Here is a 12286-nt window from a genome sequence, read left to right on the forward strand (position 1 = left end):
AAACTGTCCCTAGATGATTACCTCTTCCAAGCTCCCCCCAAAAAACCAGGGGGGAGGGAGATACAAGAGGAGGCGGGGGGGGGGGGGGGGGGGGGGGGGGGAGGAGATGGTAAATGAAACTTTTGAGGGGTCAGTGGTTTTGTACTTTGGCTATTCATCTTCTCTCTCACCTCGCAGGGCTGCAGAACGGCGGGAGTGCTGCTGGGTAATTACCTCTCAGCGTGCCGCACTGCTTCATTATGTCCTGCAACTCTAATCCACTGAAACATTTGTAATTTAGTCTGGGAAGCTCCGCGCAGGCCACGCTGAGACGAAGATGGTCGTGTGTGTGTGTGTGTGTGTGTGTGTGTGTGTGTGTGCGCGCCTCGGAGGGTGGTATGTGCGTGCATATCATTGGTAGGGATCATTTCTATCTCTACCTAGTCCATTTAGGAAATGAATCGAAATTTAATTCATCAGTTGCAGAGATTGCCCATTATTTTCAGTGAGTATTGTTTTTCAAATCAGGGACTGGATTTTGGATTTACTGACCCCGAGCCGAGTGTTCATGATGCATACAGAGACGCACTTTCGTGCCGAATATACTGTTGGTGATTTTTATTTTGGCGCCTGGATCTGGACGAAAATGTCATGTGAAATGTTTTTTGGAGATCTTGAGTCTTGATTTTTTTCTCATGCGTCTTTAATTTTTATGTCTTTTCTCGTTGATTCAAAGGTAAATAGAAAAAAAGGTGTAGTTTACTCTGCAGTAATGCAACAGACTGACTCTCTCTCTCTCTCTCTCTCTCGGTCTTTTCCTGCTCACCTAGCATTAGCATTAGCATCAGCTAACTGTTCTCTCCACTGCAGAGCAGCTGATCATCTGGAACAGTCTGGGTTTAGCTTGAGGGAAGAAGCTAAACCGTCGTCATTTTTTCGTGCGTTTTCCGACAAAAAATCCAGCAACACGTTTCAAATTCCGCCAGTTACATGCAGACGGTCTTTTCAAACTAAACTTCTGTCTTCATAGGAAACTACTCAGTTGGGTTTAGGCAACAGAACTACTTGGGTAGGTTTAGAAAAAGGCCGTTGTTTGGGTTCAAATACGGAAGCGCTGGGTGAAAGATCGCTGTTTGTATAGCTGCGTCTTCTTGTCTGATTCTCAGTGAGTTGTTGGTGAATTTAGTCCAAAAATCTGTTTCTTCCAATAACATTACTGACACGAGACGGACAGAGACGGAACATTACTGAACACAGCGTGCTGCTTCTTACTTTAACTGTAGTGCGACAGCTAGATCACCTCTGAACAAGAGATATTTTGGGCGTCAGAGGTTTCACTAATCCGGATTGTGCAGGCGCCTGCAGGTCGTTGAACCAGACTTTGCATTAAAACAATCATTAATTTGTCCTTCACATGATTTAGTTTTAATCGTTGACGAAGAATGCAATTAACTTCATCATAGTTCTCCTTTTCAATGATTATTTTTCGTGATTGTTTTCTGCAGCAGGTGTTTTGAAGAAATCTACCCAAACCTCGCGTCTCTTCTTCATGCTTGACTTTAACTTGCTGCACTGGATGAGCTGTGTCTCCGTCCTCCACGTCTTTTCCTGCCATGACCTTTATCTAAACCTTCTCCGTGTCGTCCTCCTCGGCCGGTGACGTCACGGTAAACCGGAGCCACACCGCGAATGAGCTCTTGTCACGCAGAAAGACCAGAGACAACACGCCGTACGTCCACCAACCCCCCACGGGGCCTGAAGGCCTCGGCCTCTCACATGTGGACTCAGATGAGAGGACGGATGGGTGAACAGGCCTTTGTTTTGACAGAGCCTGAGGGACTGAGGTTACGGTCTCTGGACAGATGTGTTCTCAGATCTTCTGAAGGCTCCACTCACAGTGCTGCGTGTATGACGAGTACTCTGACCTGCTGTGTTACAGGTGACGTGGGCCTAAAGAATATTAATCAAACAGGTTTCATTCTTTAAAAGGCTCATGCATTTCCTAGATCAGCCGGGCACTGTGGTTTTTGTCAAATGTCTCTCAAACAGGAGGAAATAGTTTGTTGGGGACTATTTTCAGCGGCGGATTAATCCACATGTGAGATTGAGATGCAAATAAACTAAAGTTCATGATAATAAAGGAATATATTACCCAGTGTAACACTGACAGATAGAGCTTGTTAGCAGGATGAATTCATAGCTGCGTTTTGTCTTTTTCGTGGGATTCGTTGGCAATAAGCAATAAAAGCTCATTCTGTAAATATCAAATATACAAATATATTATTATTTATAGTGTAAAAGACATTCCTACAACTTCATTCTCTACTTTCTGTAGAAAAGTTGAAGATGCGTGCCATCATAAATGACTCATTGCAAAAATACGTAATTTATATTTGACGACTAAATTCAATAATTTCTTATATATTACATGTTACAAAAATATGCCCACTGTGCATATTTTTGTCTGATCGGCTGACCTGCTTTATTCTGCCAATGTTTGAAAAGCACATGTTTTAAATGTGCTTTATATATTTTAAATATAGTAATTTAATATCTGTTTAATGAGGATTCACACATTTTCTGAGGGGGAAGTTGACTTTACGTTTATTTAAATACACATCTAATCTCTATTCCACCGAACTATTTATACTAAATTCTTACGCGTAAATGTTTGAACATGACTTCTAAGTTGTGCAAAGTCCGTGTCCCTCTGTTGTTCTTTTGATTCACACTTTTAAAGTCTGATTTGCCTCTTCTCCTCCTCTCCTCCTCTCCTGTCCTCTCCTCCCCCCCCTCCCCTCGTTGTCACCTGAGAGCTCCTCCTAACTAAGCAGCTCCCAGACAAGTCCCTATTAGAGACGGTTGGCCTCTAATCCGCTAATCAGAAAACTCATTTTTCCCCCCCATCCATGAACTCCCAGCAGCCCGCGAGCACACACACACACACATTATGCTTGTTTACACACACACACACACACATAAGAGGTGGGGCCTTACAGTAGGAAGAAGACCCCCCCCCCCTCCCCTCAGTTGAGAGGAGAGAGTGTAGGGAGGGCAGGAGCAGCCAGCTGGGTTGTAGGAGTAATAAAGAAGGAGAATCAATAGGGCATGCAATGGAGCCAAGGTGCTGCCATTCATCACGCCGCCTCCCTGACTCCCATCATTCATCATGCTCAATGAGGCAGCAAATAGGAAAATGACTATTTGTATCAAACACATCTGCACTCATCCACCAAGGTATTTTATTCCCATTAACTCTCAGAGTAAAATACGCACAGGGTTGTTGTTTTTTTCCCCCCTCCTCCTCCTCCTCCTCGTCCTCCTCCTCCTCCTCGCGGTGTCTTTGTGTTGTACGTGTCTCTCTGTTTGTAAAGAACGGTGGTGAAAAATTTCTCGTGCAAAGAAACACCTTTTTTTTTTTTGTGCAGACAAATATTTTTACGATTCAACCACACCCACCTTCCTCCTCCTCCTCCTCCTCCTCCTCCTCCTCCCAGGTCTCACACCCAGCTCCCCATCATCCTTTATGTGCTGTCATTGGCGGCTTGTCATGGATGTCTTCATTCTTGAACACCGACCACAAACACACACACACACGTTTCTATTTGCCTTGTGGGGTTCACACTCCTGTAATAAATCTCCGCGGTTGACTCTAAGTGTGGCTTGTATTATTCCAGAGCGGCTTATTCACGCCTTTGCTCTATAAATTACCCGTGCCAGGTAAAAAAAAAAAAAAAAAAAGAAAGATGGAGGTGCAGCTAAAGGCTGGATGGGATGCAAATGTGGAGGGCTATCATCATTATAGTGTAATACCCCATGAAATGGCGGGATCATTACGGTCTATGGCGGGATCATTATTGTCTCTGAGCTTTATGAGCTTCTGGGGGAATGGCAGAGAGGAGCGGCGAAAAAAGTAGTCCCCCCGTTGCTCTTCTTCATCGCCCCGTGATCCGGCCCCTCAACCTTTACATTAAACTAGTGCTGTTTGTTTTGAGGCCGCTCCCCCCGGTGGCAAGCCGACGGTTTTAATTGGATCTGTCAAATTCTAATTAAAGTGGATGATCCTCAAAACATAAACAACCAGATTCTCATTTAGAGGAAAATCTTTTTGTCTTTGTTTTGTTGAGTCAACAGAGAGGCCAAACCGTCAGAGATGGATCAACATAGTGTTCGTGTTTCAGAGGGACGGTATTGTTGGTAACACATTAATAAGCAGCATGTAAACATGTAATAAATAAGTTAAAAGACACTTTAATATTGCTGGCAGCAGAAGAAACAACTAAAAGTCTTCCTGAGTGGAGGCCGGTGAATAAACAGATAATAAATGATATAAAACAGATATAATATAAAATATGCCTCCATACGAGACATTATCACTGTTGACAAACACTTTAAATGTCCTTATATTCGCTTACACATCTCTTATCTTATTATCATGCAAAATTTCACACGTTTCAACTTTTATATACCATGAAAACTGTAAACCTAACACCTGTAAACTTATATTTTTCACTTTGCATGAAGCAAAAACCTCTTAGAGTAACTTATAAACACATTATAATGCATTATAACGCATTATAAACGCATGTTAATGTCTTATAACTATGTGAATTATAAAACATTATCCTTGCAAAACCAACAATTATGAAGTATCATTTATGTTTAGCCGTGTCGTGTTTTAAGCACAATTATCTGAGAAGAGAACCACACGTTCACGTGTTTATAATAAGACTTTTTTTTTAAAGTTTTTGTCGTCGCAGAGAATTGCAGCGTATATTATGCACCAAATAACAAGCCACCATCTGTGGACATGAAAGGGGAAACTACGTTAATCACTGCAAAAATCTAAACAACACATTCTGGTGCTCTAGTGAGTAAAATAAACTAGAACTCTGGATACTTGTAGAATCATTTCAGTTGCTTTTGATCTTTTCATGGGATTTGTTATGAGATAAATGTAGAAAGTCAGCAGCTCTAATCAAACAGCAGCTCTAACTGTTCAGGAGAAGTTCACTGAAGTTCACTGGAAGCGACAAATACGACGTCCTCGATCTTTACCGCCGTGTTTTAAGCCAATTAAAGAATGAAATGAAGTCTTTAAATGATTCTGATACTAAATAATAAAAAACAATCAACCAACGTTTCTCACTGACCTCTCGGTCACTCACAGTAACTTACGTTGTTGACCTTAAATGTCATCTAACGGCAAAGAAAGAAAGTCATTTAAACCATCACAGGTGCCAGATTACAAACATAAAGTTCTATTAAAAAGCTTTCTTCTCTCGTCTCTCCACGTCTCCCCCGTTTGGCCCCTCGCCTGGGCCCCACGTTCCAGCGGCTCCTCGGGGAGCAGCCAGCAAAGTCACCGACTGCAGGAACAGACCTTTCAAATTCATAAAATTCATAGGTTTTTTCACAAATGAATGAACACAATTTTCTACCAATTTCCTCATTATGCAAATATGCAAAATATCGCATTTAGGCCAATTAGGCTTCCACACAGTTCCAAATTTAACCGTTTAAGTCGTAATTGCAGAAACTATCAAATAATTACCGCCGCTAATTGTGAATATTTGTGACAGATACAACAAATTCTCACACAAATTACATTTTTATTCAAGGAGCCACTGAATGCCACCGCAGCTATTCTTCTTTTTTTTTAAGCAAAAGTCTAATTTAACTTACATAATAACGTGAATTGAGTGCTTGTTATCAAATTTGAACAATTCACGAGGCTGTAATGTGGAATGATGGAGAGAATTGGTCCGAGATGCTCGCAATATTTTGCCCGTCTTCTTCGCTGGCCTTTGAAACGTCTCCCGTTATTACTGCAGGTGTCACAAAGTCATTCAGAGAGTGATAGAAGCTGATAAAAGGTGATGGGCTCTCATCACCGAGCCGCTCTCCTCCTCCTTCACTGAAATACACCCTTTTTCTTTTTTTGTGTGAAAACGAGCCCTTTAATAAAAACATAATAAAACATTTTGTCTTTGTTCCTCCTCCCTATCCCATAATAAACTGCAGGGAGCGGTGGGTGCTGCATTCAGGGAAGGTCATCTTTGGACACGGACATCTATTCCAGCCCCCCTAACACCACACACGGGCATTTATAACTGTCTTGCCGGTGACCCGTTAGCGGATTATGGATGTCCCCCCTCGGGCAGTGATTTGTTTAATCCGTGGAAATGGTCCTGGTGCTATGTAAACAAGCCAAGTGCGGAATGAAGGTGGCCACCGGAGCGTAGCGGGGAGGCCCTATTTGTCAGGGACCCTTCATAAAATACGAGGACGGCGTTGGAGATGTGATGTCTTCATTTAACACAGAGGGCAAAAAAAAAGAGGCTGAAATACTATTCCAGGGGATTTAACCACTTTTCTTTAGCTCATTGTAAGTGCTGCTGCAGAAATATAATAATAGTGTTTTAAATGACCTGGATAAGATGTTTTTAGTTTAACAGTCACACAGGAAATGTGTTGATTTTATGTTTATGTTTTCTAAAAAGTGACTCAATTAGTTAGTTTACTTTACTAACGTTAAGCCGGTTTGATTGTTTCTCGTGTATGTCAGGTCTACTTGTTAGAATTTATTTTATTTGTTGCCTGTTTTTAGGGAATTATCACGCCGGACCGAATTACATTTTCTATTTACATTATAACGAAATGTTAATTAACACATCTGGCAAGTTGTAAAAATCTTGATCGTACCAATAAAATGTTAATACTCAATCAAGCAATCCGCTCGCAGCGTTATTAAACTGTGTTATGGTTATTTTTAGGTTTTAGGCAGTTTATGGTTAAGGTTTGAGAAAGATTTTGGTGATTTTTACATTTAACCAAAACCACGATGTTTCCTAATCTCAACCAAAGTGCTTTAAACCACAGAGTAGCTCTTCATTCACTTCAGGTACTTTTCCTCTGAACATAATCCAGGCAGCGATTACGTTTGTCACCAAAATGGGATTTAGAAATAATTCTAGGAGAAAGGGTTAGCTTAGCTTAGCATAAACACTAGAACCGGGGGGAAACAGCTAGCCTGACTGAAGGTAGAATCTGCCTACCAGCAAAAAACTCACCAGTTAACTCGTTTAAAAACCAAAGAGTACTTTTGGACAAACAGGCTAGCTGTTTCCAGTCCTTATGCTAAGCTAAGCTAACCGTCTCCTGGCTCTAGCTTCATATTTTATCACACACACATGAGAGTGGTATCGATCTTCTCCTCTGATTCTCAGCAAGAAAGCAAAGCGTAAATAAACACCTCTAGAATAGAATAGTTTATATCATACAACACTTTGTATGATATAAAGTTTCGCCTCATTTTTCGTGTGTTTAACTACAAAGTTAAGCAACGCTTGTTAATTTCCGCTAGTGTTTTACAAAATGAACTTCTGTCTTTACAGGAAATAACTCAGTTGGGTTTAGGCAACAAAGCTAGTTGGTTAGGTTTAAGAAAAGATCGTCGTTTGGGTTCAAATAATTACAGAAGTTTTGTGACGAATAAATCCCGTCCACCTCCCGTCCTCCCGCTCTGCGTGAGCTTTTGCGGCCTTTATACTTCCTGGTTCATGTTTTCGCGGATAACATACGACACATATCGACAAATTATGGCGCATTATTTTTCTGAGACCGGTATGCGATATAACACCAGAAAGCCCATCAAAAGCGAGACAACATAAGGGACGATGTAAACACGGGTAAAACAGTAGAATAGATGAAACAATGAAATCAATCGATACAATAAGAAACAAACAAATAAATAAATAACACAAAGCCGCAGCGCTGGACGCAGAATGGTTTCGGGAGTGAATAGAGATGAAGGAGGGGATATTAAGTCACTCTCTATAACATCCAGGACACAATGGTGCAGTGATTGATGGGGGACAAAGTGGGAACAGCAGGACAGGGTGGTGGTGGTGGATGGGGGGGGGGGGGTCCTCGGAGACGGCAGGGGGGAGTAAATATTGGAGAGGAGAGAAAAAGAAGAGGAGAGGAGGTGAACAGAGGGAAAACACATTTCTGGAGGGACCAGGCAGAGTTTGGAGTCTATTTGTATGAGTAATCAGCCGCCTATCTACCACACACACACACACACACACACTCCCTCTCCCTCTCTCTCTCCTTCTCCCTCTCTCTCTCTGTCAGCCGTGTTTACTCACTGATTTTCTCAACAAGACAGCCATTGACACTGGATGGATGGGGCTAATCCGACACAGAGAGGAGCAGCTCTGCCGGGGTTACAGGTCTGAGACGGAGCGCCCTCGACACACTCCCCTCACCTAATCTTCCGGCAAATATTTATCACTATCAATTTGGCTCTGACTCCGTGACATTAAAATACCACGTATAGATAACCTCTCGCTGGAGAATCGATCGCCGGGGCTCCTGCCGGCCCATCCAGGCCTTGTCTCCCTGTCTCCCTGTGTGTGTGTGTGTGTGTGTGTGTGTGTGTGTGTGTGTGGCGGAGAGGATCAGATGGAGAAGGTCACTATAGTGGCACATCACACCTGATGCCAAACAGGTCATCCGTGCTGCTGCGGCTGCGGTGCCCAGGGAGGCCTTATGCATTTTAATAAGGGTTTTGTTAAAAGGGGTTCAGGAGCCAACGGGGTCCCTGAGAAGGGAGGGGGGGGGGGGGGGGGGGGGCCAAGGGGCCCCCTGGCAACAAAATTAGAAAGTAGGTTTATTTTTCAACCACAGGTCTCGTTATTATCACAACGATCAGAAGAAGGTTTCTTCAATGTTTAATTTGGTTGACCTTTTTGCTTTTGTGATACTGTTTCAAAGCTTAAAACTGTATTGATTGTAGATTAATAGTTGACATGTGAAGATAAACTCGGTCAATACTTTGTTTCATTCGCAGAGAGTTCCTCAAAGTTTGGCTGTGATGTTGAATATTAAAGGCATCTCACTGTTCTGATTGCATAAAAAGTTCACTTTTTTTACTCTTATACAAACTTATTTGACGCATACAGCGGTGTGTGTTTATACAATGACAGTTTTCCTAAAATGATACCTCGCTTACAGTATTGCAAAGCTGCGTGATAGTGAATCATGACTCCGTTATCATGACTCGCATCGTATCAGCAGGTTCCTGCAGTTTATTTACATGTAAAGTGATTTGATCTCAGTTGTTGTGGCCTCTTCACTGAAAGTTTAATTCTGCCTGTAAGTTCCTGATGAATGAATGAGACACGTCATCACGTTCAGCTCGTCTATATATTAATAAAGTTAAATGAATGTAAACACCTCAGTGTGCACGGAGGGTCAGACCATCCAAATCACAAAAATGCACATTTTACTGATTATTGATTGAGTGTGTTTTAACCTTTGGTCTTGTAACGTTTAATATCTTATTGTTTGATTTATTTGTTCTTATTTGCCTTTATTTAGTGCAGAGAGCAACAGGAAACGTTATGTGGTACCTGTTCACTTATTGTCAACCCTTTGCTGTTAAATTATAACAGTTTGTCATATTTTAACCCTGTTTTACTGATGATTCTGGTTCTGTGTGTGTGTGTGTGTGTGTGTGTGTGTGTGTGTGTGTGTGTGTGTGTGTGTGTGTGTGTGTGTGTGTGTGTGTGTGTGTGTGTGTGTGTGTGTGTGTGTGTGTGTGAGAGAGTGAGTGTGTGTGTGTGTGTGTGACATATTTCCCATGAGGGAAAATAAAACACTGAATTGAAAATGTAAAAAATTACTTTAGCCACAATAAACCTTTAATAGAAAGAATGTGTGTTACTTTGAAACACTGTGAACACATTTTATTGGAGCTACTTTAATATGAAAACTGTTCAACGTGAAGTTTGTAGAAGTTCCAGAGTAATAAAAAACATGTTCATGATAATTGTTCAACGCTGTGAGCCACACTAGAACTTTCTATTGATAGTGAAATAGATGAAAACTATCTGCAGTTAAGTGATTCTTTATTTTATTTGAGTGAACTGACCATTTAATAACTGCAGGAAATACAGCCAATAATAAAACACTTCTCTTATTCTCTCGTCACAGTCAGAGATGTTATTTCCTCAACTTTTATTAGAATTCAGAGGAAATCACATAAAGCTTCTGAGAGAGAGGGAAAACAGAAGGTGTGTGTGTGCACTATGAGAGCACCAGCTGATTCTCTCGCCTCCTCCTCCTCTTCCTCCTCCTCCTCTCCTCTTCCTCTCGCCTCTCACTAATTGACCATCGGCGTTCATACACACATTTCTCACTAATTTCTCATTTGCTATTCCAGCAGTGGCCGAGGCACGTCTCGAGGAATACATCTCGCCCTCACTATACTGCAGAGTCCATCAACGATTTCCTCCTTCCCTCCTCTACCATCCTCCTCCATCTCCTCCTTCCCTCCTCCACCATCCTCCTCCTCCTCAGTTATACATTTGCTGTTTGGTTTGATAATCAAATCTGTGATTCAGCTTTGCTCTCTCTCTCTCTCTCTCTCTCTCTCTCTCTCTCTCTCTCTCTCTCTCTCTCTCTCTCTCTCCTCTCTCTCTCACACACACTCACACATACACACACACGCGCGCGCTATTACGCACACGCGCGCAGATGCCTGACGCTATTTCTGATGGAGAAAATTGCCAAATTGATATCTGATTTTTTTTAGGAATATAACGATCTTGCAATTGCGCACACACACACACACACACACACACACACACACACACGCATGCATGCATGTATGCTCATATACAACATAAAGACTGCAAGTACACACACACACACAGGAGCGGCGGCGGCGCATTAGAAAACTCCAAAGTCATCCAGTTTGCTCTAATCATTACAATTAGTCGTGAATTATCACCGGACTCTGACAGACGTTCCTTGTAACTCTCTTTTATTTCCACCCCGCGCTAATCAGCGGCTCTCATTACGAACGCTGATTAAACTGCAAATTACCCAGCAGCGGCCCCGTGCGCGCCTACCAGCGCCTCGCTCAATATCAATTAAGTCGAGCAGCCCGTCTGTACTCTCGCGGCGCTTCCAAATGCTTGATAGTGCCACTTATTAGTTTGGAAAACTCGGAAAACACCAATAATCAACGGCCATGGAGCTGCACGAGGGGGGGATAGAGAGCCCGGGGTTTTCCCACCTCTCAGATGCAATCACACGAGCTTCTGCCGGTATTGGTTTTTCTCTCTCGTGCATGCTGCTCCCGTGCATGCAGGCCTGGAGGAGACACGCGCGCACTCAGAAACCTGCGCCATGTTTTCTCCGACTGTGAGAGAGAAACAATATATATATATATTAGAAAAGCTCACATCTTTTGGATTAATATGTATTGTTTGAATAACGTCGAGCATTAATGCATAGCAAATCTCATCTAACACCATTACATCGTTCCGGTTGCAGAGAATGAACTGGTTTCTCCCCTATTATGTTAACCTGTTTAGTCTTGGTATAATATAAATTAATAGCAACTCATTATAATTATTTTTGCGTTAGAAGGGAATCCTGGTCCTGCATGTTTCTGTAATTGAACCCCTTTTTGTGCTGGTTGATCTGCAGTATGTTGAGCAAGAGGAGGATGCAGAATGGGTTCAAGTACTGCAGTGAAAATGTTACCAAAATATATACTCACTATGCAGATAAATGACCCTTCTCTGTCTTTCACAGAATATTACTGGATTGTTTGATGTTGTGATGCACTATTTTAAGATTTAAATTGATGGAGCTAATTTTTATTTATTCTCAAGATTTTACTCTCAAGTTATTGTGAAGAAGTGAAAAGTATCATCAAATAGAAGTAAAGTACCTCAAAATTGAAATGAAGTACAGTTTTTTATATATATCACCATTATCCCATTTAGCCGTTATATCTGTAATCTTATCAGCTTATGCATAAAGTTGTTATAATGTCTATTTACTTTGAAAGAATTGTTCATAATTTACTTTTTCACAGTTTAGAGTACTACATTGTGTGTAATAAAGATGAATTTAGTTTAAAATGTAATTTATTGTGGAATTGAGTTTGTATTCTCTGGTACTACAGAAGCAGCAGTAAGTCTCTCTCTATTTGCAGGCTTTAATAATGTCGTCTAAATGAAAATCAAACGTTCTGGTGTTGCAAAAATGAACGCATTCACAGTAAAAATGCTTTTTTTTTGGCAGCAAAAATGTATATTTATTGAGAATAATAACAATATGTACAGTATATGTTTTCATGTTTCCTTAATTTGAGGGATATGTAAAAAGTGAGCCAAAGAGACATGATATTGTATTTAGGATGGATTGTATTACAGCTAATAGAAGCACCATCACTATATTGCTGATGACTTTCTATCTTAGAAACTCATCAACATGTTCGGTT

This window comes from Pholis gunnellus, assembly GCF_910591455.1.
Source record: "Pholis gunnellus genome assembly, chromosome: 18".
Classification (NCBI taxonomy): Eukaryota; Metazoa; Chordata; class Actinopteri; order Perciformes; family Pholidae; genus Pholis; species Pholis gunnellus.